At 44.7% G+C, this 16,786-nt stretch overlaps 1 protein-coding gene across 11 annotated transcripts in view; it reads right to left on the bottom strand.

Annotated features, from left to right (window-relative positions):
• The window catches only part of LOC126533798 (monocarboxylate transporter 3-like), a 69,436-nt gene that overhangs the window by 30,504 nt on the left and 22,146 nt on the right, over positions 1-16,786 (bottom strand). For 5 of the 11 annotated variants that reach the window (XM_055072381.2, XM_055072382.2, XM_055072380.2 and 2 more), the window contains exon 2: positions 13,108-13,189. The gene's annotated coding sequence lies outside the window, so the exon portion shown is untranslated. Of the gene's footprint in view, positions 1-246; positions 449-13,107; positions 13,190-14,468; positions 14,538-16,786 lie in introns of all 11 variants that reach the window. The other 6 variants (XM_055072376.2, XM_055072385.2, XM_055072375.2 and 3 more) reach the window with 3 other exon arrangements.

The raw sequence follows: 16,786 nt of genomic DNA, 5'->3' as shown, positions 1-16,786 counted from the left end.
TGTGAAGACGGCATGAAGAACGAGAGCTCTTCATGAGTCTTCCTTCTTTGTCTGGTTCTTTTCAAGCACTTTATACCTGTTATCAGGTCTCGAACTCCCAACTGATCAGGAAGGATGATACAATTCGATATACACTGATGAAGCATATTGAGGAAACACTTTAAACTAGACTTCCTTACTGGAACAGTGTTCGTAAAGAATTATGGAAAGAGGGCAGGTTTATATGCTACTGAGCCCGTAACGTACGGTGCAAGAGTATGGTATGGCATGATGAACCTTATTCAGATTCTGAAGGTCAACCTTTTAGTTGACACAGGCGGCTCCCATGTCAGGACAGTAAGGTTTGACCTTACCGCCGGAATGGGGGCCTTCTGGACGGCCTGTACTTGATCTAAAAGAACTCCACAGTGAAGGACTCGTCGCCATCAGCCTCTTTTCTTGTCACAGCCTGTAAAAGACACACTACACTGTCAAAGCATATGATCCAGAGTAATGATGCCATTACACTTCTCGCAATTGATTGGTTAATAATAGTTTGGAATTGGGTAAGTTCTTGTCTGTAAAAATATCAGAGTAACCGCTTTAGCTCTATTGAGCTTAGCGTGTGGCACTGGGAATTACCTTCTGTTCATGCAGTAATGCTTCGTGATTTCATTATATGTAAGTAATTGGTCCCTGTTCTCCTCCTGTATATTATTGTAGTCCTCGTCGCGTACTGCAGGGATAGTAAGACCTTATGCAGCTGCGTTAGCCATCTCGTTTAAATTCTTCCGAGATGGTTCGACAGACCCCATGTGTGCAAGAAACCAGCGGATTTCGATCCCTTTGCTGTCGATCTCATCGATCAGCTGGGAAGCTCTTTTGGTTACAAAGCCTTTGATAAAGTGTGCAATAGCCATCTTAAAGTCACTGTAAGTTCGCGTCCACTTATTATCCCTTAAAGCCAATGCTATCGCTTCTTGTTCCGCAACTGTCGTGTCTTGAGTCATGATTGTAATAGCATCCCGAATCAGACCATCTGCATCTACTGCTACTGCCGTAAAGGCTTTCTTTCCTCTGACCCATGCGGCATCTACAAAAGCAGCATGTTCTCTGTCGTGTTCTATCTCTTGCAGGAAAACTTTGGCCCTAGCCTTTATTCCTTCGAAGTTGTGCACTGGGTGCATATTTCTGGGAAAAAGAGTCGTCTTGATTACCTCTCGCATGCTATCTTTTAGTTCTACTAGGTTTTTATTTGAAATTTTCAATTCGGATGAGTACCACCTTACCTCTTCGAGTATTGATCTTCTGGACCTTGTTCCGGAGAGGCTCTGTCTGTGGGAAATTCGCCGAGCTTCAATGATCTCGGCTATTACGTTGAGGAGCCCGAGTTTCATTAATTTATCATCCGGCATGGTAAGCGGTATCCCCGCTGTTTTTGACAAGCCTTTTCATTAATATTTTGAACTTATTTAGCTCTGTCTGCGTCCATCTGAGCATCCCAGCTACATATGAGAAGTGACACAAGGCGAAAGCGTGGACTAGTCTCATGACGCTCTCCTCTCCCAACCCTCTGTGTCTGCTAGTGATTCTTCTTAGCAATCTTATTACCCCTTCAGTCTTGCTTGTGATGTGTTGTATTGTTCTTCCGTTTCCCCGTTTGCCTCCAAGAATAACCCTAAGACTCTAATCGGTTCTACTTGCTTAATAGATTTGCCTGCCTTCTTGGTTAGGACTACCCCCCCTGCCGAGACGGCTGAAGAAGTGGCCATCGCCCTGGCCACTCTAGATCCCACCTGTCACACCATCATGTGTGACTCTCCCTCAGCCGTCACTAACTTCAGCAAAGGCCGTATTTCTCCCCAAGTTCTGGCATCCTCTGCCACGCACCACACTCTAAAGACAGCATGATCTCCCTGACATAGATTCCGGCGCATGCGGGCCCTGTTCATTCACACCTCCCCATTCTCAATGAGGTCACCCACTCCATTGCGCGAGGCCTAGTCAACGGCGCTGGAGTCACTGGAGACGAGTTGGACACCAGGGATAATTTGACCACTTATAATGACATCGTTAAGGCCTGTTACCTTGGTGGATGAACCTCCGCCCCCCCCCCCCCCCCCCCTCAACCCAAGTTCTGCCGGGCGCAGGCTACCACCCTGCGTTTGCTATGAACATACACGTACCCTTCACCCACCCGCCACCACCTTATATTCCTAGATGTCTACACTACCCCCAACTGCCGGTGCTGTGGCATTCACCCGGCGACGCTTCCGCATATGCTGTGGGAGTTCCCAGCATAGTACACACACATGAACACCACGACCCTCTCGTGGAGGTTGCATGAGGCTCTGCGGATCTCCGCCTTCGATGACCAAACCTGGGCGAGGCAAGCGACGGCGACGGCGAGGCAAGCCCTCGACGTCCCCGCATGGGAGGCTAAGGTCCGCCCATCGTAAAGTGCTGGTTCTACAACAAAAGTTTATCCCCCCCCCCTTCGTGGTTAGTACTAACCTGGGTTTTTGCTCGGGAACATATCCCCTCAGTTTTCTACCCCTTCTACTGTTATTGAGTACTAAGAGTTCAGACTTATCAGCAGAGCATTTGAGTCCGAAGTATTCTGAAATGAACTCAACCTCATAAATGCTTTCTGAAGTCTGCTTTCCGCCTTTCCCATACTTCCTTCAGCGGTCAATATAGCCACATCGTCTGCATAAATGGTAAAGAGAATGCCCACTATCGATTTGAATCTCTTTGCCACTTTTGAGATGGCTCTTTGCTACTTTTGACATGGCCACGTTCAAAAGCGTAGGTGAGAAGACCTTCCCTTGCGGCATCCCTCTGTCACCGAGATTAATTTACTTTGTTTTAGTATCGTCGAATGTAAGGTGAGCTGAGCGATTACCAAGAAAGGTTTTAACCACTTCATAGCGTTTTCTGTCCAATCCCAGTTCGGAAATGACTTCAGGTTTTGCTCTATGGTTAATTCTGTCAAAAGCTTTTTCGACCTCCATCCCCAAGGGAGCTCGAGTGTTCTTTTATTTGGCTAAGATCAGTTGATGTTTGAATAACAACATGGAATCTTCTGTGGACATGCCTGGTCTGAAACTAATCAGATTATATGGTAGGATCTCAGCCCTCGACATATTTCGTTAACCTGTTCAATATGATATGCTCCATTGTCTTCCCTAGAACTGATGTTAACGACATTGGCATGAGGTTATCCAAGTTGAGTTATTTTCCCGGCTTTGGTATTAAGATAGTACTGACAGTACTGTATTCTTCTGGATATAGCCCATCTTTCCATAATTATTTAATGTATGTAGTCAGATATTGATTCGTCCTCTAAATTCTTAAGCAGTCTGCTAGAGACGCCATCCGGGCCCGCTGCTGACCTACCATTCAAATCATACAGTGCATTGCGTACTGCTTTTTCCTTAAATTCCTGATCCATAAAGTTTCACTCTACCCCTAAGTAATCGGCATAACCTACTTCCTGATCCTCTTTCCTGAGAGGCAAGTATTTAGCTACCAATCGCTCAATTATGCTCTCTGCGCTTGCAGTCTGACTTTCCTGTTGTACCAGCTTCGCTACTGCCGTACGTCTATTACCATTAGTGCCTCTTTCGTTGAGCAAATGCCTGAACAAACTCCAATTGCCTCCACATTTTGTCCTTCCATCTGCAGATTTACCCGCCTCATCCCATTTTTCTTTCTGCAAATATCGTGCGTGCTCCTCGATGTCTCTCTTGAGCAGAGCAATTCGTTTCCTAGGTCTTCTGTTTAAGCGTTGTGATTTTCATCTTTGTAAAATCGACTGCTTGGCTTCGACCAAATGCGCCAATCTGTTGTCAATTTGTTGGACCTCTTCCTTTGTATCTGTAACCTTAGTTGCTGCAATCAAGTTGTCCCTAAGCTGAGCTACCCACTCTGATAGTCTGATGTACTCCTTTTTATCTGTCTCTGCTCTGTCTTTTCTGATTTTCCAGATGGATTCCCGCATATGTAAGTGAAATGCTTTAGCTCCACGCATGTCATTTCCACCATTATGTGTAGTATTTAATGGTCGCTCCCTAGAACCGCGCCAGAGTTGGTCCAGTCTTCCCTGGGTAAGTTATTGGTAAAGGATAAGTCCGCGGTAGTGTCCCTACACGTGGAAGTGCCACACATAGTAGCATATGCTGCGTCCGTGACAAGAGAGAGGCCTAACTCCGTGGCGAGATTGCAGATACCTTCCCCTTTCTTACTCCTCCAGCGGTAACCCCAAGATTGGTGTGGGACGTTGAAGTCCCCTCCTATTATGAGGGGCGCATTTTTGGCTACCCCCAAGGCCTTAATAAAAATATATATGAAGCTCTGTCTCCTTTCTCTGGGACTGCTAATATGTTGAGGCAGAACAAACTTTGCGCTTTGCCTCTGGGCCTTTGAGGACCATTTCTAGGAATATGTGTTTAATTTTACTCGCCCATAATTTTAAATCATGCTATATGTAGAGAATTTTCTTGTCAGTTAGGGTGGCAATTCCTCGGCCCCGTTCCTTCCCTTTGCAGATTAGTCTACAGCTGGGAGCCATGTTCAAAAGAGAAATGCATGGAAGTCAAAGAGAGTACGCAAAATGAAATGAGGAACAAATGGCGCAAATAGCGGCCGGCATAGAGTTAGCAATAGAGAAAGATCCCATGGAAAAGTGGGGTTACATTCAGTTAGAACTACTCATTAGTACAAAAATAAAAGAAGTAAAAGGAGTAAATCGCTGGAGCGAAAAGAGGAAGCCACGAAGTTGATGGAATAAGGAAATTAGGGAGGCCATCGAACAATGACGGTTGGCATCACGGGAACACAAAGAAGCAAAGAGGGCGCCGCTATCTGAAGAGGAAATGCGCCAAAAATGGGAATCTTGTCAACAAAAGAAACAACGAGTGCAGGTCCTCGTCCAGGCTAAAATAAACCAGTCCTTTGATCACTGGCGGGCTGAAGTTCGCGATGCAACTAAAGCAGGGTCAAGGAAAATTCTGGAACCATATAAACTGGCTCGGTAAAGGGAATCACAGAAAGCAGGAACATATTCATGATGCCGAGGGAAAATATTTAGAGCGAGATTGCGCTGTGAACTACATTGGTTGAGGTATAGCTGAGTCATTTAGGAAAGACGATAAGGTAATCGCCTTAAATGAGAGAGCAACACAGGATAGCACAATAGAAAACAGCTTAGAACTGACCAATCTTAACTGGAAAAAGGCGCAGGGAAATGTTCCAAAATAGAAGATAGAAGAAACAAATAGAAGAAGGGATAGAAGAAATTCTAATCATGTTAATTAATGGACTTGATCCAAGAAGCAAGGAAACGCTGATAAAAGCATTGGAGGAAGTCATAAGAAATAAGCAAATTTGGCACAGCTTAAACAGAGTAAAATGAATTTGATTCACAAAGGGAAAGGTGATAACACGAACATAAAATCCTTCCGACCAATTAAGATAACATCAGTTATATATAGGCTGGAGATGCAGGCGGTGAAATTAAAAATGCAGCCATGGGTAGAAAGTAATAGAATACTCGGAGAACTTCAGAACGGCTTCAGAAGTGGTAGGCGCTTAGATAACAGCCTGCTCGTACTTACCCAATGCATTGAAATAGCTAAGGCGGAAAATAGACCTCTGTTTTCAGCCTTCCTGGACATAAGCGGTGCATACGACAACGTGAACAGGGAACTCCTGTGGAATATTTTAAAAGATGAAGGTATCGGTCATGAAGTAATTGATTTCATACAAGAACTATATAGAGAAAATATTGTTGAAATGACATGGGGACGAATTAAGAGTGCGGCAACTGTCGAGGTACACAAAGGATTAAGGCAATGTTGTCCTCTATCACCGCTGTTGTTCATGCTTTACACGATAAGTATGGAAAGAAGGCTACAAGGAAGCAATCTAAGGTATAGTCTGTCGTACAGATTAGGCGGAAAGGTTGCTGAGCAACGACTACCTGGTTTAATGTATGCGGACGATATTGTACTGTTAGCAGATAGCCAGGAAGAATTGCAAACTCTGGTTAATTATTGTGGAGACGAAGGGGACAGTCTAGGTTTCAGTTTTAGCGCAGCTAAGTCCGGTATGGATGTTTTTCAACGATACAACTGATCAGGAGCTTACAATACAAGGCCATGAAATAGCCCGAGTGGCCGAATACAAATATCTCGGGGTATGGATAAACAAAGGGCCGATGTACAAGGAAAAGCACGAACAGTCTCTCATAGCAAAAGGGCGAAGAGCTTCCGGGATAATGAAAGATAGGGCATTGGGGGGGTACAACAGGTATGAAGTACTGAGACGTATTTGGAAAGGATTAATGGTGCCGGGGCTTACCTTCGGGAATGCAGTCCTGTGCTTAAGGGCAGGAGTTCAGTTGAGACTAGAAGTAAATCTGAGAGCTGTTGGAAGATTAGCACTAGGCGCCCACGCGAAAACAAAAAAACGAGGCAGTACAGGGGGATATGGGCTGGGCATCGTTCTAAGCACGGGAAGTTCAGAGTAAAATCCTATACGAAAGACGCTTGAGGGTATTGGATAATAACAGATGGGTAGCTAACGTATTTAAATACCTATACCGAAATAGCGTTGACTCAAAATGGCAGAAAAGAACTAGGAAGCTAGCCAGTAAGTATGCCAGACACGAGAGCGGAGAAAGACAGAGCTCTAAACGACAGGTTTAAAACTCAAAAGATCAAAATTGGATAAATTCAATGGAAAAGAAGCGTAGTGTTGAACTATATATCGGTACTGGAAACAGCAGATCAGAAAGGAAGCGTTTTATGATAACTCAAGAGACAGTGCTCTACTCTTTGAAGCAAGGTCAGGATGTCTTAGAACGCGGAGCTGTAAAAAGAAATTTAACGAAAAAGAAGACACGTGTACTGTGTGTGGTAGATCTGTAGAAACAATAGAACATCTCATAATAAAATGTAATGATATTCATCCCGATGTCGATGCGGGCACAGTCACGCTTCCTGAGGGCCCTAGGGTTTGGAGAAAACAATAGTCATGTAAATAAATATGCGGTGGAAATTAGCAAAAGCGATTGGAAGACTGGTGGCTCAAAACATAGAGGTGGCATGAGGTTAAAAGTGTAGGAAGAAGTATTTAAAGAAAATGGCGACTTTAATAACTTACAACACAGTTCAACAAAAATAAGAAGCTGAGCATGGCGGTAACTGCCATCACGCGGTTTCCAAGGGGACGCTCCTACCTTCCATGCATCCGTCCATCAGGGGCCCCGCTGAAATGGAGGCGGACCAATCAGAGGGCGCGGGGAGGGGTGAGGAGCGGACCAATCAAAGCGCTCGCCTGGGGAGGCGAGAGGAGAGGGGTATAGGAGCAAGTGTTTCGCCGGTGCCCGCCATTTCGCTACATTTGATTCCACTGGGCGCGAGTGGAAGCGCCGAGGCCGCGCAAATCCCGAGCTTCGAGAGCGAGAAGCGCAAGCAAAGCGCCGGTGGAGGGAAGCCTATCTCCAATTCCAAGAGAAGGCAACCCAAGCCAAGCGCCAGCAGTGGCAAGCTCACCGCGAAATTCGAGAGTAGGAGGACTAGCAGAGACGTCGCCGCGGGGAGATTCTTCCCACGGAGAGTGCCGATGGACAGTTCAAGAACGAACTCCTCGACCGTGAGTGCGGCCACAGCTGCAAGGTGTGTGATAGACTGTGGTTTGGTCACAACCTCACGCAACTGAAGACTGCGCACAATCCGGTACTGAAGCTCGAATTTAGCAAAACGACAGCGAGACAAAACTTTCATAAAAATTGCGCTATACAGGAGTTCAAACTTGAGAAAACGAGCACTAACTTCACTGTCTTGACAGCTTTCACTGCGTGGAACTGGCTTTATATTTTTATTTATTTATTCGGAAGCATTATATGCCCCATTTTCGAAATTCACGCTGCGGCCTGACCGAAACATAGTACCGAAAATGGCCGACGACGCAAGGAGTAAAAACACGGCAGTAAATGCTTGGAATCGCGTGGCCTTTCTGCGCGTTGCCTTTATGCAAATGCTGATGGAACACGTCTGGTGGTGTGCGGGTCAGCGTCGTCATTGCTCTCTATCTAATGCCCGTCGTATCGTTTTCTAATTCGCCCCTCTGTTCACATAAATAGACGTATCTCTATCACTTCCGTGCCACAAGTCCTTTTATTACATTTGTTGATCTAAATACGATGATTGTAGGGGCTTGGCACACGGCCACCGTCGTTTTCTATTTTTAACACATTCTCGACCGCGCCAAGAGGGCGCCGCTGATGTCACGCTGGTGAAGCGTGCGTGTTTGAGAGCTCTGTCAGCTGGTGCCCCAGTCATTCTTTGTGCGATGTCACGGCACTGAAACTTCTTGCATGCTTGTGCGTTTCTCGTTTCTATGTACATGTATATGTATAACACGTATAACGGAAGACGCAGTCTGGCAACTTTCAGGGCACAACCTCGGCCTCATCACAGAAAGAGAGGATAGAAAAAGAAAAAGAATATATGAGAACGAAGGGAAATAAAGTGGCATAAAAAACAAATATAGAGGAGATTCAAGTATACATCCACGTTATGCGAAGCTTCCTTGGTTTGGTAGGTAATGGTCGCGGTGAATCATAAATCTTCTGCAACGAAGAGGTAATGCTTTCGATAGTTGTGGCACACTGAAGCGAAGTGCAGTCCTATTGCAAATACCAGCGCTTTGGAGTTTATTCACTTTGGTAGTGGACCAAAATGGATACGTTCGCACTTTCTGTGAGTCACTGGGTCGTAAACACGGTCTGCAGAAAAGAGCTGGGCCGCACTGGCACGTGCATAAACGCGTTGGTTATCGGTGGAGTTTCCAGGCGCGTACTGAAAACTGGACTGGTTTATCGTTTTTCACACTGCTTCCAGTGCGGAAGAAGCAGGCGTTGTTGAATAATAAATGTCAATTACAGTTATACCGGGAGAAAGTAGTCTGCTGTGCTTAATAACAATTTAATTTTAGGTCGTAAATCTCTTGTGCGTTTCTTAGCTTGAAATAAAGATGCGTGAGCTGCTCAGTTTTTGCATGCTTAAGCGACATTGAAGATCACTTTTGTTATTCGCATTTCCCATATGACTGTGCGGGTACCTAGGATCTTGAGCGAAAATACGCAAATGCAGATACCGGCTCGTTTTGTTTAGTAGTTTGTTAAAAGCGAAGCTTTCCGAACCTCACCACGTTTCGCTACTATGGTTGCCCATTTGCTGTTCCCTTGCCGATTAGACCAACCAATCGCAGCGTAGTACGCGCGCCACACTGAGTTGCTTGCAACGCCACCAGATGCGTTCGGCAGTACGATAGAATGCAAAAAATGGAAATGAAAAGATCCAGAAACCAGAATTACGGCGCATCCGTTGCTGAACGGTAATGGAAAACTGAACTATTTTTGCGGTTAGAATGGATGCGAATTGTGCAATGTACGTATGCGCATGCTGCCTCTGAAACTACGATGCATTCAAAGCGCCTTTAATACTGAGTAGCAGTCATCAACTCGTCTTAACAAAAGGCTCGCTATAAGTTGTGTGCGAGCGCGCTTGTGTGTGTGTGTGTGCTTGTGTGTGTGTGTGTGTGTGTGTGTGTGTGCGTGTGTGTGTGTGTGTGTGTGTGCGCGTTCGTGTGTGTGTGTGTTTGTGTGTGTGTGTGTGTGCGTGCGTGCGTGCGTGTGTGTGTGTGTGTGCGTGCGTGCGTGTGTGCGTGTATGTAATCGTGTTTCCACTCCTTATCCGCTGTCAGAAAGCTTCGCTGTATACAAGGTGTTTCAGCGAACACTTTCAAAATTTTTTAGATGTTGCCTGTGGCAGATAGCTCAATTCTAGTTCATTAGCCGGTCTACTCAAAGCGGCGGAAACTACTTGAAAACAAAAATTGAAATGCAAAATCGACTAATTAACAAGAATTACCTAATTAACGTTTTATGTAATTATCTTATGACCCATATGTCAATTTACAAATTCCAGCAGTGGACTTCGCAAGGGGGATCCAGGAACGAATTCTCAGGACGACACTAGTTTCAAGATATAAATTCCCAAATTTTGCAGACAAATGCTTTGGCGTTCTACCTAATTGGTTAACAAAACGTCGTTTCATGCACTGAAGCACACAAGTAACTGGAACGCCGAAGCATTTCTCCGCAATGTCCGAGAATTTATATATCGAAACTCGTATCCCTCTGAGAATTCGTTCTAAGTCGATCCGCCTTGCGAAGCCCACTGCTAGAATTTGCAAATTGCAATATATGTCATAAGGTAACTAGCTAAAAATATAGTTAGTGAATTCTTCTTAATTAGTCGATTTTGCATTTCAATTTTTTTGTGGAAGCTGCGTCCGCCACTTCTACTAGACCTGCTCATCAATTAGAATTGACCTATCTGCCACAGGCAACCTTTAAAAATGTTGAAAGTGTTCGCTGAAACACCCTGGATGGATGTTTGATGAAACATTCGATGAAACACCCTGGATCGTTGGATATGCTGAATTTTTTTTATCGTCCTGACATCAATGAGGGCTTATTGGTCAGCAGCAGCTTGCATGCTTATATATCGTGCATGTTCACCTCGCTTATGCCGGATTCACATGCGTAACGTGTTCGTGTAACGATGCTATAGTAGTGTCACAGATCGATGATGCGACGTATGACTACATGTTGTCGCAATATTGTGAAGTCGACACGGAATAGCAAACCCGGTTGTTGTTCTAACTCGATCAAACCGACCCGGGAAAACGTGCGGCTGAACCTCATTATCGCACCGATAACAAAGCTGACGCATGTCATGCGCTCTTACTCGCGTTAGAGTACAAAGAGAGAGAGAGCAAGAGGTAGCAAAGAGCGTACAAAAAAGAGTAATAATTCTGCACCTCAAATATACGCATTTTGATCTTTCGCTGTGCGCCCAGGCCGAGATCTTTTACTCCTTGTGAAGATTTGTTCTATAGCATGCGGACTGGGTCAGTCTACACGCGATCGGCCCGTCCGGACGCGATCATAGACGAAAGTGATGAAGAAAACTCACTCCAAAGTTCAGGTTTGGAGGTAGCGTTTTTTTACAATAAACGATTTTGTTCTGCGTATAGTGCCGACACAAGAAATGTCGAGCGCCGACATACGGTGCCTTCTAAGCATACGTATATGTCTTGTCGCCGCAGGCTGCTAGGCGCACTCATCTACGCCTTTATGACTGAGATATGCGACTACAGAGGCGTTACGATGGGAACACATTGTTAGACTAAGATAACGTTTAGCTTCTCTTATGCGAAGAACGAAAAAAAAGAAGAAACAGTCTCCAATCTACGCTGCGAAGGTGGTTGGACAGCGAAGCTGTAAACGGCAACTAGAACGACTACGCCTTGCGACGTTGGTTGAAATTATTCACGTGGTGGCACTCAGATGTGCTTTGCCCAATTATTAGCCTAAGAGGTTTCGATGGCCTGCGACCTGGCTTGCGCCGCTACTTCGTGCACCTAGAAAAAGTGGACCAGAGAGAAGAGGAATTCGCCGCAACTAGTATGCACACGGATTTTCAGGACTCCTCACTGTACCTGGCCTTTCCCATAGTACTGTCGCAACACAAATAATTTGCTAGGCGGGTTCTTACTTTACGTACGAATGTGTTGTTAGGTCACTTCCTTTTTTCGTCTGCTACAGTCCAGCTGCGTCACTGCGGCAGCTTGTGCAATAGTAATCTTTACCGTTGAAGCGTATGCGGGGAGCGCTGCGTACTTCCCATTGCATGTACCCGGAGGACCGCCTTGTCATCAAATTTGTGGTTCGGATGCTTGTTTTGAGCCTGCTCTTTATAGAAACATTATTATATTATGTTTTTTTTCTTTTCCCTAGTGAATCGTGAACTAATTAATTCTTTTGTCATCTCGGTTGCACTTGCGGTTGTAGTTTGTAAACAGATACGGTTTATAGATGTGTTGTATTCTATGCATTTTCCATGTACTGCCACCCTTACTCAATGCCTCACTTTGAGGCCTCTAAGGTATTTTTAAATAAATATGCTCTTCTGTATGTCGTAAGCGTGATTGCAAAGACCGAATGTAGAGTTCGCTTCACTTGGCCTAGTGCTTGTAGCGTCTGCGTTGCAGGGGTGTCAGCCTTTGCATTTAGGGGGTATGAGCCATTGATGATGATAGCTTTCTGTCGACGTTACACCGCGATGAAATCCCTGGATCGTAGCCGCGGGCAGCTTCGCTGTAAAACGGCTATCAAAATATGCAATTTACCCGTATAGCGTCTGGGATCGGCGAATAAGTCGAATACTTGTTTTTTCGAGGTTAAAGCACAAATTGTAAAAGAATTCAAGTTTTGCAGCACTTTAGGGCATACTATTGGATGCGGACATTTTCTTTTGTCTCATAGAGGCGTAAGACTTAGTGCTAGGATATCGCGCAAATAATATATCTTTGCGCGACTTCTAAACACGAATTGAGACTGTGTCTGGTGGTTGACCTGATAGTTTATTCGCGTCTTTACACGTTTCGGCGTGGCGCAGTGGTAAAGTACTGGGCTTCGGAAGATTAGATCAGATGAATAAATCCGGACAGTAGTTTTTCTTACGTTTTCTTACTTTTTGTTGCCCTGAAATGGTCTCCGTAGCTTTCTTTGCGTTTTGGAGGCCACGTGCAGGTTTCTCGTCAGCGGTGCCCGATAACATCGAGTTTTGAAAGAGAAGTACGAAAGAGGAGTCGTGCTTCAATACAAGCCTCGCATCACTTGTTTTGATGGTGGGAATATGCTGCCTCGCTGTATTGATTCTACATTAACCCATCATTGCCTATGGTCTACATGAGATGGATTCTGTCGCAATTTTTTAGACTTCGCTACATTCGGTATGGCCCCATATATTTAAAATTCCGAATCATCGGTTTAGTCCACAAATAAAAATGCGCAAACTTAATGGCATATATACTGTTTTACTTTCAGCATTGAGCCAGGAAAGCGCCAGATAGCCACCAGAAAGTAATCACAAGAAGCTATGATATTTGCAACAACTTGACCGATCACAACGACAAAAGTAAAAAATATGCAAACACAGTGAAAGAGCGGCAGCAGGCATACAAAAAAAAAAAAACAAAAAAACTCACCACTAGGTAGTAATTCGATGAAACGAAGTCGCTAATGTGTGATGCCCTTGTATTCTAGTGATGGATATGACTTCATTGACGGCTGGAAAAAAAGGTGGGGTGAAGGACGAGCTTTGAAAACTGCATGGGAGAGCATACGATCTATTATGCGATATTGTGAGGTCCACGCTGCATGCTTCGCAAGAATATCTCGCTCTGGTGTTCATTGCAGCATTGTCTACAAATCGCTAAAATTTTCTTACTGTTCTTTAAGTATATTCGAAGTGCCGTTCAGGAGACACAGATGATCAGCAATAACCCAGCAGGGCAAGGTGTGGAGCAATGGACGAAACAGAAAGGTCACGCGACGTAGCGGCGGAACGAAAATGCTGGTTCGGAGATGGCTAAGATAAGAACTTGATAAGAGAATGCTGCCTAGTGTTGTCACCTAAGGAGATGGTAGCTGCGTTTTCGCTTTTATCTTATCCTTTTACAGCACACCTTTCGTTTGGGAAGCCAGCTCAATGCAAAGGCACACCGCGCACGCAAGTGTGGTATTCATGTCAGTTTTTCACCAAATATTACAAGACACCAAACGCCAGTACGCAACTCCGCAATGCGAACCGTGCTTGGTTTTGGCAGATAATTGTTCTTAGAAATATTAACTTTTCAGCAGCGAATGGATAGTGTTCTTTGTGCAATATGTTTGGAACTGATGCGGAGTGCAGCGCACGGTGAATTTCTTCTTGTAAGAACTGTTGACCCGAGTTCGGTTAAAATGGTTGATTGAAGAGCCGCTTTTACCCTACTTTACATACCCAGTGCCCCGTATACCCACAGGTACAGCCCGTTAACCCGCGACCCAAATTGGTGTCAGAGGCGATCACTGAATAGCGGCACGTTGCCAGTGGTACATCTCCAGGGGCAAATAGCTTGAGACATGTGTTCGCCGGAGCAGCCCACTTTTCCAGAAATGCTAGTTGTCAATAAAGAGGTTAAAGAGCTCTCCCATACCCAGCGCCGCGTGCTTAATGGCCCCGGGTTCACATACACAGTGTGGCACATGCCAAAGTTGATCTAAAATTCGTTCGTTAAAAATGGGCACATACCCAGTTGCACGCACCTACAAAAGCGGCCTATAAGTTTAGTCTACTCGACCTTCAATATTTGCCCTCATTATTGTACTGCGAAATCTCAGAAGAGTGGGGAACAAGTGTATATTTATTCCGATCCATATCAAAGGTCAAGCAAGGTAATGCTACAAATTTAGAACAATTGCCTTATTATTTCACAAAGGTGAGCCAACACTCAAGATAATGCAGAGAACGCTAGAACGAGGAGCAGCGAAACAGAGGGGTTCGCATTTTCTAAAAAATCCTTACCATTACAAGCCAGCATTCAATGAAGCCAAAGAAAGCATACTGGTAATTAGGTGTCGTTGAAATTGAAATCTGGAACATAATGAAAAAAAGGGGAAATGTTGAAATTGTAAGAAAGATAACTTGTCGCTGGTGCGGACGGAACCACAACCTTGGCGTTACGCGAGCGATACGCCATCAGTTGTGCTACAGCGAAGGCCATTAGTCCATCCAGTAACTTGGGTAGGTATGTGTATTAGATCTCGCCCTAGGCGTGTTAGCCAGCGCCAATCAGAGCCATAATGGGTGGAGGGGGAGGACCCTTTCCTTTGCTCCATAGCGCCAGGTAACAAGCGAACTTAAAAAGGCAGACACATGGCTAAAGCCCTACATGCTGCCTGATGCCATCAAGGCTGCCAGGTTCGAGACCCCATTTATGAATAAAGAGAAGGGCAACAGAGGCTTCGATTTACGTTATGATAATAATTATGACGAATTATCTAATCAATCATAACACCTAAATTTACCAGCGTGCGTAAAGTGTCGTAGAACTAGAGACCTTTGGTCTCATCACCGTAGGTCGTAGTTTTTTCTTTTTTTTAAGGCAGCTTGATCCACGTTGAGTCGAACTTGCGGTAAGTGCCCTTATGGGAGAGGCGGTAAGTAAGTGCATTGTAAATTCTGGTGCCAAGATAAATAACTAATATCATAAATACTTCCATTTTTGTTCACTATCCACATATGGGCCCAGTTTGCAGTTGTGAAGCTGAAGTCAGGCCGTAGTGAAGTAATAATTTGCTCAAAAGAAATTGTAAGACACTTCTGAGATATCCTGGCTTAAGGCTACCGGCATGATAGTTTCGACTATTTCTTTTTCTTTTGCATGAAACGAATATCCTAGATTTTTAAAGTCTAGCAAAAAAAAAATATTGACGAGCCTCTGAGCACCTTAAATATTTTATTGCGATAGCTTTTGTGCAGCCAGTTTCTGTCTCATAACGCAGGACATGGTGTAGTGACTTCATTCCACTGTATGTCAACACGTGGAAGCAGAAGACTGCGACGTTTCCACCCTCCGGCTCGCTTGGTCGCCTCGTATGCTGCTACTCAATGGAAGGGTCGATGCAGCAACATAGTGGATTACCGAACTAACCGGAACTAGAAGGGTTGGGAAGATCACTGAGCAGCAACAGAAAGAAACCGATACGTATAGTCATATTATATCGCGTCATAGAATTTATATCGCAATAACTGCATTAGATATTTAACGATACTTACATTATTCTCACTGAGTGGTTACGCGGCCAGCCTTAATTAGCTATGCCTGATTTTTTTAATGTGCGCTTGTGATGCCACTACGCTATATTAGGCTTACCCCGCAAGTAACTCGTGGGATTTTTTAGACTTTTTCGCTGCAAGGTAAGGATATCTAAGATAAGTGATATTATAGGATCGTGCGTCTAGATGGAGGACATCATTACACTGAGTTGAAAGGCAGGTTTTATAATTTATTTTGATATGTAGAGCGGCGGGGCTAGATTTACGGAAGACAGCGACTACTATCAGCTGAGATGAAGTAACCTTATGATTTTAGCTCCTCAAAGCATTGCAGGTTTGTCGCATCGCTGTCGCGCCCGGATCTATCTGAGGGCAGCTTTGTGCTTAAGTGATGCATGTTAGTGCAACTGCGATGAAATATCTCCCCTAAAGGAACTTGGTGATCCTACTGACGTACTTCAACTCAGAGTAGCCTAGCTTGTTTAATTGAACTGACTGCCTGCTTGCATTTCAATCAACCTAAACTACAACAACAAAAGAAACCGAGATGCCTGCGGCAATTGGTGATGTTGAGTTTGCATGATCTTCCTGCTTGACATTTGCTGCACGGCGATGCGTACATTCTTGTAGCCAGTGCGAGATCCGCAAATATGATGTTTTGGGTTGTGCAACAATAATGATGCAGAAGGCGGAACGCATGCGACACACAAACAATAAGAACCATCGAAGAGCCAATACAGAGACCACATGTGCGGCTGAATGCCAGTCTCCTGCTGGAAGACAGTTTGACCTTCATTCCAGTAAATATAAACGTGCTGCGCATGAAAATGTGACGGTGCAGGGCAATATATGATGAATACACTGCCGTCAGCGCGTTTCATTGCAAGATAACCATGCGTAATCGTTAATAGCGTAGCGTTGCTTTATACATTTCAGTATAAAGCCACGCCCGAGCTCACCGATCCACGTTAACGCTCCGACCGTGCTGCCAACTGTAGCTCGATGCCGCGGCGAATACACTCCGTGTGATTAAAAAAAATGTTATTCGAGCTAAAAACACACCC

This window comes from Dermacentor andersoni, chromosome 7, assembly GCF_023375885.2.
Source record: "Dermacentor andersoni chromosome 7, qqDerAnde1_hic_scaffold, whole genome shotgun sequence".
NCBI lineage: Eukaryota > Metazoa > Arthropoda > Arachnida > Ixodida > Ixodidae > Dermacentor > Dermacentor andersoni.
This window is presented reverse-complemented; position numbering and strand designations above follow the sequence as displayed.